The following is a 15,761-nucleotide window of genomic DNA, read 5'->3' as shown; positions in this document are numbered from 1 at the left end:
CACAGAAAGGACCAACAGACACACACACACACACACAAAAAGGGGACCGGGCCGGCGGAGGGATACGGTGACGTCATTTCCTCCTCGGCTCCAACGCCGTCCTCTGATTGGCTGACTGAGGTGACATCACTGGGAGCCAGGCTCATCCTAACTTGTCATGGGGAAGTTTGTCTGAGGCACAAATTTTTTGGGGGATTCTCTGGGAGGGAGGTTGGTTGATAGAAGGGGACTTTTTTTTTTTAGGTTGATCCCAGTGACACATGTCCAGAAATGACTGGGAAGATGGAGATTTGCGGGGAGGGAACCAAGAAGTGGCCAGTGCTGCCTTTTAAGGGCCTTGTGGCGAGTAGGTCTGCCTCGGTTGTGCTGCCTGATGAAGGCCAAATAGTTAATGGTCCAAACTGGTATCCAATGTATCCTAATTTTTCCTACAGGTGGCAAAGGGAGTTTGGAGGCAGGACTCGAACCCACCACTTGCAGTGGGTATTGCCTTTGGCATGGCTAGTGACGTGGCAGCGTCTCAAACCCATCGCCTGCACCAGTTATTGGCTTTGGCATGATTAATGATACGGCTGAGTCTCAAGCCCACCATCTGCAGCAGGTATTGGCTTTGACATGGTTAACGGTATGACTAGGACTCGAACTCACCAGCTGCAGCAGGTATTGATTTTGGCCTCGTTAGTAACATGGCTAGGTGCCAAATACACCACCTGCAGAGGATATCGGCTTTTGGGTGGTTGGCAACATGGCTAAATCTGGAACCGAGCCCAACACCTGCAGTAGTTAATGGCTTTTGGGTGGTTTGCAACATGGCTGGTACTAGAACTCCCCAGCTGCAAAATATAATGTTATTTGGTGGTGTAGTAACATGGTTGGGATTCAAACCTGTCACCGACCGTCTTCCTCCCTCTCCTACCCTTCTTAGTGTAGCCACAGGATTCAAACGCATCACCCAAAACAAATAACATTTCTTTGATGGCTAGTGATGTGGTTGGGATTAGAATCTGCAGCCTGGAGCGTGTAGGAGTTTTTTGTGGTTAGCAATGTGTCTACAACTTCAAGCTACACTTGTAGCAGGTAACTACTTTTGGTGATTAGTGACATGGCCAGAATCTGAATCACGTTTAGTCAGTCAGGACCAAAAGTCATTACCAGCAGACATTTTTGGGCCTCCGTGATAGGAGTTGGAGTTAAAAAAAGGTTTAATGTCCTCTCCATAAAACCCATAATTCTATCAGTATTTGGCACTAATTTCTTCCCTTGCTGGCAGCTTGAGCAGAGAGACCAAGGAATAAATGGACCATGGAAATTGAACATCTCTGCTGTCCTCCAGGGGGATTGTTGCAGGACAGGACTCAGGCACACTGACATGGAGATGAGAGAGTGTATAGCAAATCTGTAGGCACTGCCCAAGTGGCTATACAAGCCCTGTTCAGTAGGATGCTTAAGCACATGCCTAGCTTTAAGTATGTGATTAATCCCAATATAATCATTGGGACTACTCCGAGCTTAAAGTTAGGCACTTTCTTAAGAATCTTGCAGGATCGGCACCATAGACTTTTGATTTCCAGCACATAACATCAAGGGCTAAAATTCTCACACACACATGAAATGTTTTAAATCCTTAATAATAGTAATCACATTTATAATTAATACATACATTTTAAAATAATCAGTTATATATTTTATAGTAACTACATACAATTACAAAATGAACAATGACAGTATGCTTAACTGATAATACATATAACAGTAATCAAATAATACATTATTAGGAATATATATTTAACAATAAAATGTATTATTAATCTTTATCAATACTGAACAATAATATATTAAAATACATAAATCATTATTTTGTCTGTAATAGTAAATAGTTAATTTATATATTTGTTAATCACTATTAATAAATAGCTATTTACATCTTCAGTGCACATTAAAAACATTAACTTATGTTTTTTCACTACACTCCTGTTAAGTTGGTGAATAATCATCTGCCCAAATGGACCAACTTCATGAGGCATTCACCTGTTGCTAGCATGTTATTTATTATCCTGAAATTTATTAAACATGCATGTTATTCTTCTTCCGATGGACCTCTATGAATTACCAATCATTCTTCCCAGCTCACACTATGCATTAGGTTACTCGACCACTTATTGGTGGGAAGTGTTTGCATGTAACTACCTGTGTATCACTTTTCTGCCATTTAAAGTTCCAAATCTCTGCTGGGGTATTTCCTCTGAAGTCAACAATAGTAGTAGTAATGTGTATTTATTTGTTTATTTGCACTGCAATAGTACCTAGGAGCCCCAATCATGGTCCTGCACCCCATTGTGTTAGGTGCTGTACAAAGGAATCATTTCAAGAAATACCAGCAATTTTTGCTTGTTTTTCCATGAACATTTTCTGGAGCTAGCTGAACAAAGAGTGAAATATTCAGGAAACAAAAATTAAGAACAGTTAATTAAAGTTAATTATTTTCATTGCTGATCTACTCTTAGAAGTGGAAATGTTAATAAAAATGTCTCTCCAAGGAATTCAGATATCATTAAAATAATGGAACTAAAAATAGCAATATTTTATAACAATAACAGATCAATAACTATTGTGGTAACCACTTAAAAATCAACATTTACCACACCACAAGATTTGATTTCTCTATTGTATTTACAGTATTTCTTAGAATAGAAAATAGCAGGATTCACTATGACCTCTGTCTTCATCCAATGCAAACAATTAGGATATCAAATTCAAGATGAGCCTAATAAGCAGGAAAAAAAGAAATAGAGGATTTAACTGTATTCAATCACCTCAGTACTCTCAAGTTGTTTATAACCGTGGTGGGTACATGTGAAACAAAAGGGAAGACAATGCCACTTTAGACAACGTGTCAAATGTAGGATTTCCTGGTTGCCACTGTGCTGCACACTAGGCCGCTCAGAAATTCACAGTGATAATAGGGTTAGGATTCAGATCCTCATGCTCCAAAAAGCTCAGACAGATGTCTGAGAATAAGGGAGAATCTTCTTTAACTGATGGCTGTGTAGGGTTTATGACCCACAACTGATCACTCCTGATTCTACCCAGCAAAGAACATTAGCACACAAACACTGGCAAGTTAGTTAGGCATAATATAGATTTTTGGATTTAGGACCTACTATTAAATAAAATAAAAAGACTTAGTAGGCTTACTATTAAATGTATCAGTCTCTTAAGAAAAATTAACTATTTCTCTGAAAGCTAGTCTTCATGGAAAAATGGGAGTAGGTAAGGTCCAAGTGTGTCAACTAACCTTGACCTACCTATGTCATTATTCCTAGCATGGATGCATTGTAATGCCTTTTAACACAATTGAGCAGGTTGAGATATATACCCCAACCTAACCTCGACACATTTGTCTAGTGTAGACTTGCCCTTAAATTGTAGTTTAGCAAAAGTATGAGTGACACAGCAAAGATTAATTGATACATCAAACTAGCTGTTCCAAAGATAGTAAATTGGAGCATTGTGTTTAGCTTCTGCAGTCTGCCAGTTTTCTTGGATGCCTGCCATGTAGGGTTTTTGCCATGAGTCTAAAATTGGAACCACCTGCAGCTTGGTTGGTGTCAAGGCAAGAACTCTAAAGGTTTCAACATGTGGTTTCTTAACCACTGAGAAAGTCATTGTAAGGGTGTACTGTAGCTTGGAAATGGAACAACAGAAAGCTTTGCTACATCAATTCACAAGCAGTTTTTCACACCATATAATCTAGGGCTGACTGGAAGAATCAGTAAAGAGGTCCACAAAGCAGAAGTTGCCACTTGGGATTATGATTTTGTTTTTGTTTGGATGAAACAAATGTATTGAACACATCAGGATTTCGTGGTTTAGAACTTTAAAGAGGCACGAGCAATTATACTTTTACTAAAATGTTTTTCCTACTAATAGTCTCAATTCAGCAAGGTACTTAAGTATGTGCCTAACCTTAAGCATGAGAGTCCCACTGCCAATCTAAAATGCACAACATTACTATAATGGACAGATTAGAGGGAAAATTTTCCCTCTTATTTTTTCCATGAATTTTATGCATTTGTCAGTACTTTGAATATAGTAAGATTCACTATTTCCTTTTTATTCTTAAGATGCTGTTCTCTCTCTACTCATGCAGTTGAATTCACACTTGGGATCTAAAATGATTTTTTTTGTGATAAATTAATATATATTTGAGATTTCTTCAGATCTGAAAGTTTCAAACTTCTGCATGTTCTAGTATTGCACTTAATTTAGAAGCTTTAAACATAAGAACAGCCATACTGGGTCGGACCAGAGGTCCATCTAGCCCAGTAGCCTGTCTTTTGACAGTGACCAATGCCTGGTGCCCCAGAGAGAATGAACAGAACAGGTAATCATCAAGTAATCCATCCCCTGTCACCCATTCCAGCTTCTGGCAAACAGAGGCTAAGGACACCATTGATGGATCTTTCCTCCATGAATTTAAGTTTAAAAACTTTGCCTTTCTTTCCTCCCAAATAAATATTGAAATAAATGCCTCCATCTTTCTAAAATACGCCTCCCTAATCTCCATGGGAAGCATCTGAGAGAGAGTATTCATCTGTTAAGAAGAAATCAACTGCTTTACTTTACCCCACAAGATTTGTATTTCCACCTGTCAGAATCTACTTTAATATTTTGCATAATCAGCTCCTAATACTACCTAGCTATATTAATTTGTTTAATTCCTAAATAAATTGTTAATTTGTTACTCATTTAAATTTACAAGATATAAAAATGTCTGAATTGCTAATTCTTGGTAAGAATAAAATTCTGATTAAGAATTGTTCAGTTTATATCTATTAATTCCCCCCATCCCCTCCCTACCTGACGCCACACTCCCAAAAAACCCAAACCTCCATGATTTTTAAATGTGCAGAAATAATATTCCTTGGATCACTCACTTATTGATTAAGTATTAGTTTCTGTTATTTAGTATGTCTGCATAACAACAGAATTAAGTCAGAATAAAATTTTTAAAATGCAGTCTGATGCCCATTCTAGCACCAGAGTTGCTTTCTGTATCTGATAATGACTTCTAAGGGTTCCAAAGCAGTGGCAATCAGAGGTAATCCTACCTTGTGTACCTGTGAAGTAAGAATGGAGATCTTAAACCATATATCTGTAATATGATTACATTTATTCACATCCAACATCTGAACTTTAACACAGTGTTCCTAAGGACACAGTATAGACACAATCATTCAGCTGTCAAAGGCCTAATGTCTAATGATATCATTGCCAGCTGATTTCAATTATCTTTAGATTCCAGTATGATACAGAACCCAATAGTTTTCTGAGATTATCTGATGCTTGCTTCTGTGGAATAACCCCCTCCTGACCTCTTTCCCTATAATTTTATTTAAACTATTACCCAAGATTTTAATAGGTACTTTGTAGTCCCTGTTTCACCACAAGGCTATTCTGTAATTAATACGTGGTTTTGGTCTTTTTAAAGTTTATAAATGAAGAAGACCACAGCTTCAGTCTTGGTATCTGATAAAGGTATTCTTTCATTAAATATACCCACCAGATATTGAGTCCAAAAAGTCCTCCATCTGGTGTACAAAATTCTTCTAGTAAGCTGTCTTGTCCTGCAAAGTTATACATTTTCAACCTCTTGATATAACTTCATGTAGCAAATAGCCAAAAAAATTAGCACATTAAAAACTGGGAATTTAATTTTAAAGCTATGTGAAAATTATATAATCCAATGTAGAGAGTTTGTACTTTATTTTCAACCCACCAATCAACATTTACTCTAGAATACATTATATTTATTGTCACATGTTTTTTATTAAACTGTTCTGAATTGCAACTAAGCACTAGATTGTCACTAGCCCTATGTGCTGGTTTGCTCCCTTGTGCCGGCTTTCCCTACTGCTGCTTACGGTACTTGAAGGGAAACAGACCCTGCAGAGCTGCTCTATTCCCATCTGTTGAGATTTTTTTCCAAGACCTTTTCCAATCGATTCCCAAGAAATCAGCTCACATCTGGACTTGTCACTGAGGTGTTTGTTTATTTTATTGGTATACAGCAATATTACACTAAAGTAATTAAAGTCAAATGCAGGAGGGAGGGTGTAGAAGTTTACCACAGGGCCAAAAGCTCATAATAAAAAATCAAATTATATACATACACTAATGCATGCATATTCCATATTGCATTGTATCACACATAATAATTGGTTTCGTAATTTTTATAACCAATCCTTGTACAATTCCTGAAATGTCCACAAGCTACAAAATATGCTAATAAACAAAACTGCAGCTGCAAGCTTATCACACATTATTCTTCCTACTATTTCTTTGTCTTTGAACAACATGTTATTTACAAGGCCATTTGTAAATTCATATTTTGTCCATTGTTAACCTCTATTTCCCTACTTCCGTTTTCTTTCATTGTTTATGCAAGGCCTACACTGCCTTGCTTAAAAGGGTAGAGAGGGTTCATCCCCAGGATGGCCAGCATAGGTACACCAACATGTTGGGCAGTGTATACAGTGCCAAGTATAGATCTGGTGCAGTTTACTTACTCCCTGGAGCAGCCAGGAAACTGGGAGAGAGATTGTGACTTTCTCCTGGGCTGTTCCAAAATCTGTTCTGCACCTACCTACCCACCCATTACTCTGGGCAGATTGCTATCTCACAATCTAGGCTGAAAGATAGAGACAAAATGTGATACCCACTGGATAGTACTTGCATCACAAGAGGTCTTGCTGAAATCAGTGGGATTTTTTGTGGAGTAAGATACAACCAGTCAGTGATCAGTCAGTGTGAATGAGGGTATCACAGTCTGTCCCACAATAATTAGGAATTATGGTTCAGTGGAAATATTGCTTGACCTTTGTCTTTAGACTCCAGTGATTCCCTGTTGATGCTTAACACCTCTTTCTTAAAGGAGCAACACAGTGCTTATGATTTTATCATGAGTCTTGCAATATTTGATGTTTTCCTTAAAATCCCAGCTGCTGGAATCAAGAAACTATTGGTTTTGGTTTTGTTAAGTAAGCCTCTAGCCTTCATGGTTAGAAAGAAAAGTTTGAAAACATTAAATGAGTGTGCCCCAAAGGCTCAGAAACCAGAAGGCAATTAAAAAGAACCCAAAGTTGGGGCTTGTTTTTGTTTATGTTCCCTAGTAATCATGAGATCTTAAAACAATCTAATGATTTTTGGGGCCTGACTCCTGATTTTTGAGTGCTTGGGATTGGCAATATTGGAACAGCAATTTGCAAAGGGAATAAAGCAAGAACTTGAATATGACTTGCAAAGGGGGAAAAAATGGTCTTAGGCCCTTTTTGCACATTTTTGATATATGGAAAGATTCCCTCCCACCCCCCGCTTTTCCTTAATATAGGACATCCAGGTCTTGTCTGCCTTGTTTTTCTTGGAAAACTCCATAGATGGCTAAAGAATGGGCAGGTTTAGTACATCCTGGATACCAAGAAAATTGAACCTGATTAATTGCCAAGGGAAGTGATTTTCTTTTGACTGTCCTCTTTGTTTTTATTAACATCTATTTAACCCAAACAGTTGGAAGTCTTTTGTTAAAGACTTCAGACTCTTAAAATTTAAAGATTCAAAAGCCTTCAGTTTGCTCTCAGTCCACATCTCCGTGTCTTGCAAGGGAGCACAACAGCAAAATTTGACATTCATGATATTCCAAGACTTTTCAGGTCTTTTTTATGCATCATAAAGAACCAAATAAGGATGCAAGTTTTATTTTATTTCCTCTTTGGGGCATTTAAAAGGTTTATTTGTTTGGGTTGTTTTTATTACTTAAATGAGGTATTTCAGTATGAAGTCCTATGGGACTTTATCTGAGACAGGTGGAGGTATGTATCAGAAGTTACATAATAAAAATATTCCCTTTTAAGCATAAACCAGTCTATGGACAAGTTATATCCTTAGAGTTCTCTCTGAAATTTTTGGGTCCATTTGCCAAGACGTTACTTGAGAATTTAATCTTGTATGTTTTAATAGGGTAAACAATTATTTAAATAAATTATTGGCCAATAAAGCTGAATATACATTGTGCAGATTAAACCTAAAGAATTATTATTCTTTTAAGAAGACGATAACCATGTGATCTAGCAAATATAGAAACTAGCAAACACCAGGGCCCAGATTCTCAGCTGGTGTAGGTCTCTTATTATTCTGGAGAAAGCCTTATTGGACCCCAGAGATATAAATAAAGAGCTTGACTGCTTTTCTAGAAAGCTGCTAACACATGCTGATTAATCTTTTCTTAACTGTTTTTAATTCTGGTATTGGACAACTGACAATATTATGGGCCAAAATGTGAGCTTCTTACTCGGGCAAACTCCCTGAGGAAAGACAGTAAAAAAATTAGTAAAAATTATGTTAAGTACCTCAGAATTCATACCCTAATGATCCAAAGGACCTTAGGATTTGGCTCTGAACCAGGATATTTCTCTGGAGGAAGCTGTTGTGGCTATAAAAGTGGTTTTTTTAAATCATCAGTTTTGTTCGTCTCATCAACTCCCAGCTGGGATTTCCTCTTGCAGTTTCTGTAAACATCCATTTGTTATAATTTCAGCATTACAAACCGCAAGCATTTAAAAATCATGAATCAGCCCCTCAAAAATCATGAGATTTAATTTGGGGTCCTTTTATTGGTTCTGTTTTGACTCACACTTTGGCCATGTTTTTAAGTGAATAGGAGCAGAGCAGGATGAAGCTTAAAATTTCTCAGGCTGGGTGTCTGCCTTAGGATGAATCTTTATGGAAAGTTTTAGGTAAAATGGTTCAGGCATTTCCAAGAATGAGTGTAGGGAAAAATACGTTAACAAATCCTTGCAACAGTTTCATTGAGAAGCTTGAGTGCCTTTGTGGTTTCGAACATTGGAGATTTGAAATTTGGTAGGGGGTTTCCCTGGTGTCAGTGATGTGCCTTTTGCTGTACCTGTAAAAATTCGCTCAAATATGGGCAAGTTATGAGTCTCTGAAAATCACATTTTGCACATGCTCAGCAGAGACTTGTTAGGGTTTGGCAGCTAAGAAGTCCAATGAGTCCATAGGCTCTGAGCATACGCCATCTCTCACAGCTCCTACACACCACCAGTCTGGGCATTTACCATCCTGATAGCTCGACTGGGCATGCTCCCTCCATGAGCAGCAGGAGCTGAGATTGCTCCTTCTGGCTGCTGTGGCACCAAGCACAGGAACTGAGAGCAGGCAGAATATCTCTCGTGCCCTCAATGCTCCTCCATGCAGCAAGCATGGGGGAGGAGGAAGCTGCCTGATCCAAATGCAGAAGAATGATGGTGGCGAGGACTAAAGGGAGAAGAAGTTGCGAGAGCCAGAGGCTGCCGAGGAGCAGGGAGGGAGAAAGGCAGAAACTGAGCCAGGGCCGGCTCCAGGCACCAGTTTAACAAGCAGGTGCTTGGGGCGGCCAAGGGAGAGGGGCGGCACCTGCGGCAATTCAGGGGCGGCAGCTCCCTCACTCCCTCTAGGAGCAAAGGACCTGCCGATGAACTGCCGCCGCCGCCGATCGCGGCTTTTTTTTTTTCTGCTTGGGGCGGCAGAAATGCAGGAGCCGGCCCTGAGCTGAGCATTGGAGGGAGAGGATAGGAGCAAAGCTGGAAGGAGACAAGCTAGGGGCACAAGGGCTACAGAACCTGGAATTTAACACAGGAGCCCTCAATCTTTGTTCCTTTGTTGTCAGCAAATAACTGTGAAACCCACTTGCAAAGGGTATGACTCATCCCATCTCCGAAGACTGGTCCACGTAGAGGATAACAGCCTACTATTGCTACCAATTACTCCACTAACTGTTACATTAACTCCATTACATCAAGAATTCTAACTTTCAAAAACCAGTAGGAGAGCACTTCAGTCTCCCTGGACACTCAATAACAGACTGAAAGTGGCAATTCTTCAACAAAAAAAACTTCAAAAACAGACTTCAACGAGAAACTGCAGAACTGGAATTAATTTGCAAACTGGACACCATCAAATTATGCCTGAATAAAGACTGGGAGTGGATGCGTCACTACAAAAAGTACTTTTTCCCTCTCTTGATATTCACCCCTTCTTGTCAACTGTTGAGAATAGGCCACATCCACCTTAATTGAATTGGCCTCATTAGCACTGACCCCCCACTTGGTAAGGAAACTCCCATCTTTTCATGTGCTGTAATAGTTGTAGTGCTTATTGTATTTTTTCACTACATGCATCTGATGAAGTGGGTTTTAGCCCACGAAAGCTTATGCCCAAATAAATGTGTTAGTCTCTAAGGTGCCACAAGGACTTCTCGTTGTTTTTCCATTAACTGAAGTGATAGAGGTCTGTGTGTGGATCTGAAGGTCTGAACCCTGCTGTTGACCAAATTTTGGGGTCAATATGGTTCCACATGATGGAATTTTTTATTTTTTCCCCTTTATTTTTTTTAATAAACTAGGAAATTACATTCCAAAAAACTATATTAAAAGAACATTAAGGTTGCAAAGTCAAGCACTGACAAGTTAGGAAAACCCAGAATGAAGATTTTCCCATGGAAACTTAATTTCTCTTGTATGTATACATTATGAAAACAGTCTTTAATTACACAATCACATAATATTTTTAACACAGAACCCCTGTCTCATTCAATGCAGAGAATGTATGGTACTTTGAGGATGAATCACGGTTGTGTAGTGAATGAGTGTTGTCGGTAGGACCTCTGCCTCATGTGTTGCAGAAGCTGAAAGGTGTGCAGGTTTTGTTTTTGTTTGTTTCTATTGTAATAGGGATGCTGCTTTTTATGACAGCTGGGACTGCAACACATGCTGCTGGGATGTGTTGGGAAAGCCAAGCAGCATACATCTTAGTGAATCATAAGCAGCTCTGGGTCTCTGTTGGGAACAGGAGATCTTGGAATAGGAGACAGATTGTGACCTGTCTAAGTACTTATGTGGACCTCCTGAAAGGTGTGTTGTGAATGAGAGATCGCAAAAAGAGAAAGGATGGTCTCCTGGTTAAAGAAGTAGAATACCACCTTGAAGAATTGAGGTATGAATACACTGTGATAAAAAACCTGCAGTAGTGAGTCTCAGAGCCCCGATCAGTTGGCTCAGATTCGTGGGGCTCGGGCTGTGGGGCTATACCATGAGTACCATGAGCCCGAATCTGGTGACCCAAGCCAATCATGGCTGTGCCACAGGTCTTTTATCGCAGTGTAGACATACCCTTGCATAGGCGCCGACTCTGTGGATGCTCCAGGGCTCCCCGCCCCATCCCACCTCACCTCCGCCTCCTCCCCTGAGCGTGCCACGTCCCCTCTTCTCCCCCAGCCTTGCCACCGCAAAACAGCTGTTTCGCAGTGTAATAAGCTCCGGGAGGGCGGGGGGAGGAGCAGGAACATGGCGTGCTCAGGGGAGGAGGCAGGGAAGAGGCGGGGACTTTGGGGAAGGAATTGGAATGGGGACGGGGCATGGGCGGAGTCGGGGTGGGGTCAGGGACAGAGGGGGGTCGAGCACCTACCAGCGCCAGCAGAAGTTAGCGTCTATGTACCCGTGGAGTCTATTCCTGCCTTTGCCACAGGATTCCTATGTGATGCTGGGCTAGTTGCTTAAAACAAAATTTTCACAGCTGGCCACTAATAGGGTGTTCCTCATTTTGTGTCTGCTCAATCTGGGGCCAGATTTGCACAAGTGCTGAGTGCTTTGATCACTATGCAAAATGCTAAGTGCTCTGAAAAAATCAGACCATAGGCATCTCAAATTGAGCACCTGAAGTTAGTGGACACTTTTGGCCTTAATCTCTCTGTGCCTCAGTTCCTAAGCTATAAAATGGGGGTAATAATGCCACCTCATCTCACAGGGGTGATATGAAGATAAATTTGTTAATGTATTTGAAGCACTCAGATGGAAAGATACATCTTTGAGGAAATTAATAACTATATATTCAGTTCAGGGTGGCGGGTTTTACATAAGATCTGGGGCCGCACATTGAATGTGGATGATAAAAAGAACTATTAAATAACTACTGATTCATTGAGCCAGGGGTCCTGTGGAAAATATACCAGGATGATCTTGTAATTCAAGACACATTATCCTTATTCTGCATGATAGTCTTAATTCTAGCATTTCCTAGTTTTTGAAGGTTAAGCTTGAAAAATCAAACAATCTTTTCATGTCGTTTTTCTGGATGTAATTTTGTGTCAGTTCCTAACCCACCCGCATCTCTGAAGGACTGAATTCTTTCCAGTCCTGCACTGAGCCACTTGACTAACATCTGTCACATATAGTTCCTTCTCCTCTCTCTCATCCTCTCTACGGTAAGAGAATTCCGTGTGCACTATAATGTTTTGTTTTGGTAGGGGGTTTTGGTTTTGGTCCTTTATTTTGATACTTATTTCACAATCAGAAGAGGAAAAAATTAAAATTATTGGGCCAAATCCTTCAGTCCTTACTCAGTCAAAACTCTCAATGCCACTTTTCCTAAAGACTGCACGATTTACCCTCTTATTTTGTAGACATCCATTTAAACATACACAGTGCTTTGCAAACACTCAAAGGACAAGATCCCAATCCCAAGCTGCCTGTAAAGACAAATATGAGACAGAAGAGTATTGTTTACAATTGGATGATATTTATTTTCCTTGTATGCTTACCCTGACTTCGTTGGCCAACATATTTTGTTTGGATTAATGATATATGACAACCATAAAAGCTGAGGAGAATGAAGGTCAGATCTATGCTTCATGAGGAAGGTTTGCAGCTGGTGTGATGATGGGACAAATGATACAAACAAAGTGTTGCATAATTTTTGGTTTCTTAATGTGTTAAAGTATTGGGTGTGGGGAGAGGTCAGTGATGGGGTAGATAAATAGATTGATGGATGGCCAGTTTCAATCTTGTCTAGGGCAGCTTTGAGCAAAAGTAATGACCAACTCAGATTGTAATTGTTTGTTGACTTGCACCATGTGAAATATGTTTGATATGTCTCAGTCCAGTTCTTAGTGTAACAATTATTATTATTTTTATCATGGTAACATCTAAGGACCCCATTTTACTAGGCTGTCTGCAAACAAATAACAGCGACAGTTGTTGCCTAAGACAGCTCACGATCTAGTATCCACAGCGCACTCTTAATTGGTACAATTGTTGGTGGTCGTAGCACTGAGACCGAAAATTGAAAGAACCTGGGGCAACTCAATGTACGTGCTGTCAGCATTTGAAGAATTATAGCTCAGAACATGAAGACGTGCAAATCATCTTGTGCTGTTTGAGAATGGACTGTATAGACTCTCACAAAGAGCTATAAATAAAAATAATGGCATCTGAAGTTATTTGCTTAATCCATACCTTCATTTCACATTCTGTACCGTGCAATCAGGCTGTCATCTATTATTGCAAAAGTGGGGAGGGCGGCACGTATTGTTAAATCTCATGCTTCAGGGCATAAGATGATTGCTTCAGGTATGAAGAAAAACTCAATCATTCATCACATACAGAATTGCACAACTGGCCATGGAGGAGAAGAATTTCTCTTCCTGCGATTACTGGGGATGTGGGACACCAGAACAGATGGGCCAAATGTCTGATTTTCTATAACAAATTCAGGGTTCTCATCAGACATCAGCTGCGGCTCAGATATCAATTAAAAATCTGTGGGCTAAATTAAAAGGGCATACAATTTTTTTATTGCTAGAAATATACTGATTTAGAAACTGATATAGTTATTCTAATACAAACCCCTTCTGTGGATGTAGGTATGTTATAAAGGTACTTTATAACAGTATAGCTTATAATCGCCTAGTTGTATTGCTTTAGCTATATTGGTTTCTAAACAAACATAATTATAACAGTACAAAAACTGTGTGTAGATCAGCCCAAAGCGAGGTATAAATGGGTCTTAGGGAATAGAAGTTGGTCATCAACACTTAGATGTCATGGTAATAAGTGCTATACAGAAACCTTAGACAGACGGAGAGGTAGGATAAATTAAGTTGTACGTTGCTCATGGTTTGTTTTTTTTTTTCTTAAACAGAGTTTCTGTCCTGCTCTGAGTGTTATAGTTTTGACCTCAAGGACTGGGTGAATGTGCTGTACCTGACTTCACCATCTTGCACCAGTGCATTGGGGCTCCCAGCTCCACTCTCCTGGCTCCCCAGCTCAAGGCTGAGTCCAGTTCTTCTCCAAGATGTATATGTGTGCAATATAATCAAGGCCTGACTACAATTCTGTGCTCATGAAAGACACCTTCCAAGGTGAGTACTAAGTCTCACTTCTTCCACGACACCCACTAGACATAAGTCAACAATATTTATTATTTTATATTGTTATATTTGTTATTTTTTTAATTAACTGAGCCAATGTGAAGCACACATGATTAACCTGAATAACAACTTGATCATATTGCTGTAACTCAAATCCTTCCTCTGGTCAGACACTCCCTGCTGTTTGGCACTCTCGCTCATTGAGTGGGATTTTCACAAGCCAGCAGTAGTCTAATTCTGCTCTCCATGCCTTCAGTAGGTAAAACTCCCCATGATTCCAGTGGGAACAGAGATAGGCCAATGTAGAGCACTTGTGAAAATCCCACTCGGTGTCTAAAATTTAGGCCCTAGACCCCGCAATTGGAGTCACATGAACAGACCCTCGGAGCAGTTTGGCGCCCCATTGACTTCAGTGGAATGCTGCAGGAACATATGGGTCTTCCTCGGGAGATCTGATTGCAAGATCAGAGCCTTAAAATGCAAACTCTTTGAGGCAGCTCTTCAGTATATGTTCTGGTGGTTCTTTAACACAGTAAGCATGCCTTTGGGTACTCTAAAAATAATACTAAGGTAGACTGGGGTGATATAGTTACTCTTTTAAATGGTAGCTTGAAAAACACTGAAGTAGGCAACTATTTTTAGCTAAAATTATACGTTAAAAACAAAAGTTAAGGCGGGAACAGGGTGTGGGGTAGGCAGTGGGGATCCTGTTGTATTAATTTTGATGAAATAAATGGGCCAAAGATATTAACATAACCACAATGTTAAACAAGGTCTGGGTTTGGTATATAGAGACCTCAGCCTGCTTAATACCATGGCAAACACACTATTAAAAGTCCTTTGAATCTTTTATTAAAGATACAGAACAGAAGGAAACGCATTTGAAATGTAAAGTATTAAGTAAGGCTTTCATTTTAACAACATCCTTGTTCCCTTTCCCTGCAGAGAGATTTAGAAGGAAAAACCTCTTCTTTGACAGTCTTGTAGATGTTGTTAAAGATGGTAAAAACTGGTCTTCTGGGGAAAAGAGAAGATGTTAGTTGAAATGGGCTGGAACGGTTGCAAAAGTTCAAACTGGTTTCATCTCAGGCAGTGTCGGGATTCAGGTGGAGCTGGTCCGGGTTGCGATGTCACCAGGGTCCCTCTCTGGCCCAAGTTGGTCAGAACATGTCTAAGGATTAGGACAAAAGGGTCTGGAGTCCTAGAAGATGGTGGGGGTGGCAACCATGATGTGAAGCTCACTCCAGTAGCCTCCATCTGTTCTTCCCTCTGATTTTTTTTTCTATTCTTCTCCCCACAAATTCTTTTTTTAAGGACCCCCAAAGGGAATGGTGGGTGGAATAGCCCATCCCCTCATTATTTTGTCTACCAATTATACCTAATATTCAACATGCCATTTTGGTTTGTTGATTTCTGGTTCCACATATTTTGTTTTTACCAACCATGATTTCAAATCAGTCCTTGAATCATATTATCATGGCCTTTTTGTTCAGACTAATTCAGT

The 15,761-nt window shown here is 39.8% G+C and overlaps 1 long non-coding RNA gene across 2 annotated transcripts; it reads left to right on the top strand.

Annotated features, from left to right (window-relative positions):
- Positions 1–35: 35 nt before the first annotated feature.
- On the top strand, positions 36–14,242 carry LOC117869480. Of its 2 annotated transcripts, none has more exons than XR_004643821.1 (3): positions 36–120; positions 435–601; positions 14,029–14,242. It is a non-coding gene; the product is annotated as an uncharacterized LOC117869480 (long non-coding RNA). The 2 variants fall into 2 exon arrangements; XR_004643822.1 differs by having other exon boundaries at positions 90–346.
- Positions 14,243–15,761: the final 1,519 nt, after the last annotated feature.

The sequence above is a fragment of the Trachemys scripta genome, chromosome 24 (assembly GCF_013100865.1).
Source record: "Trachemys scripta elegans isolate TJP31775 chromosome 24, CAS_Tse_1.0, whole genome shotgun sequence".
Classification (NCBI taxonomy): domain Eukaryota; kingdom Metazoa; phylum Chordata; order Testudines; family Emydidae; genus Trachemys; species Trachemys scripta.
This window is presented reverse-complemented; position numbering and strand designations above follow the sequence as displayed.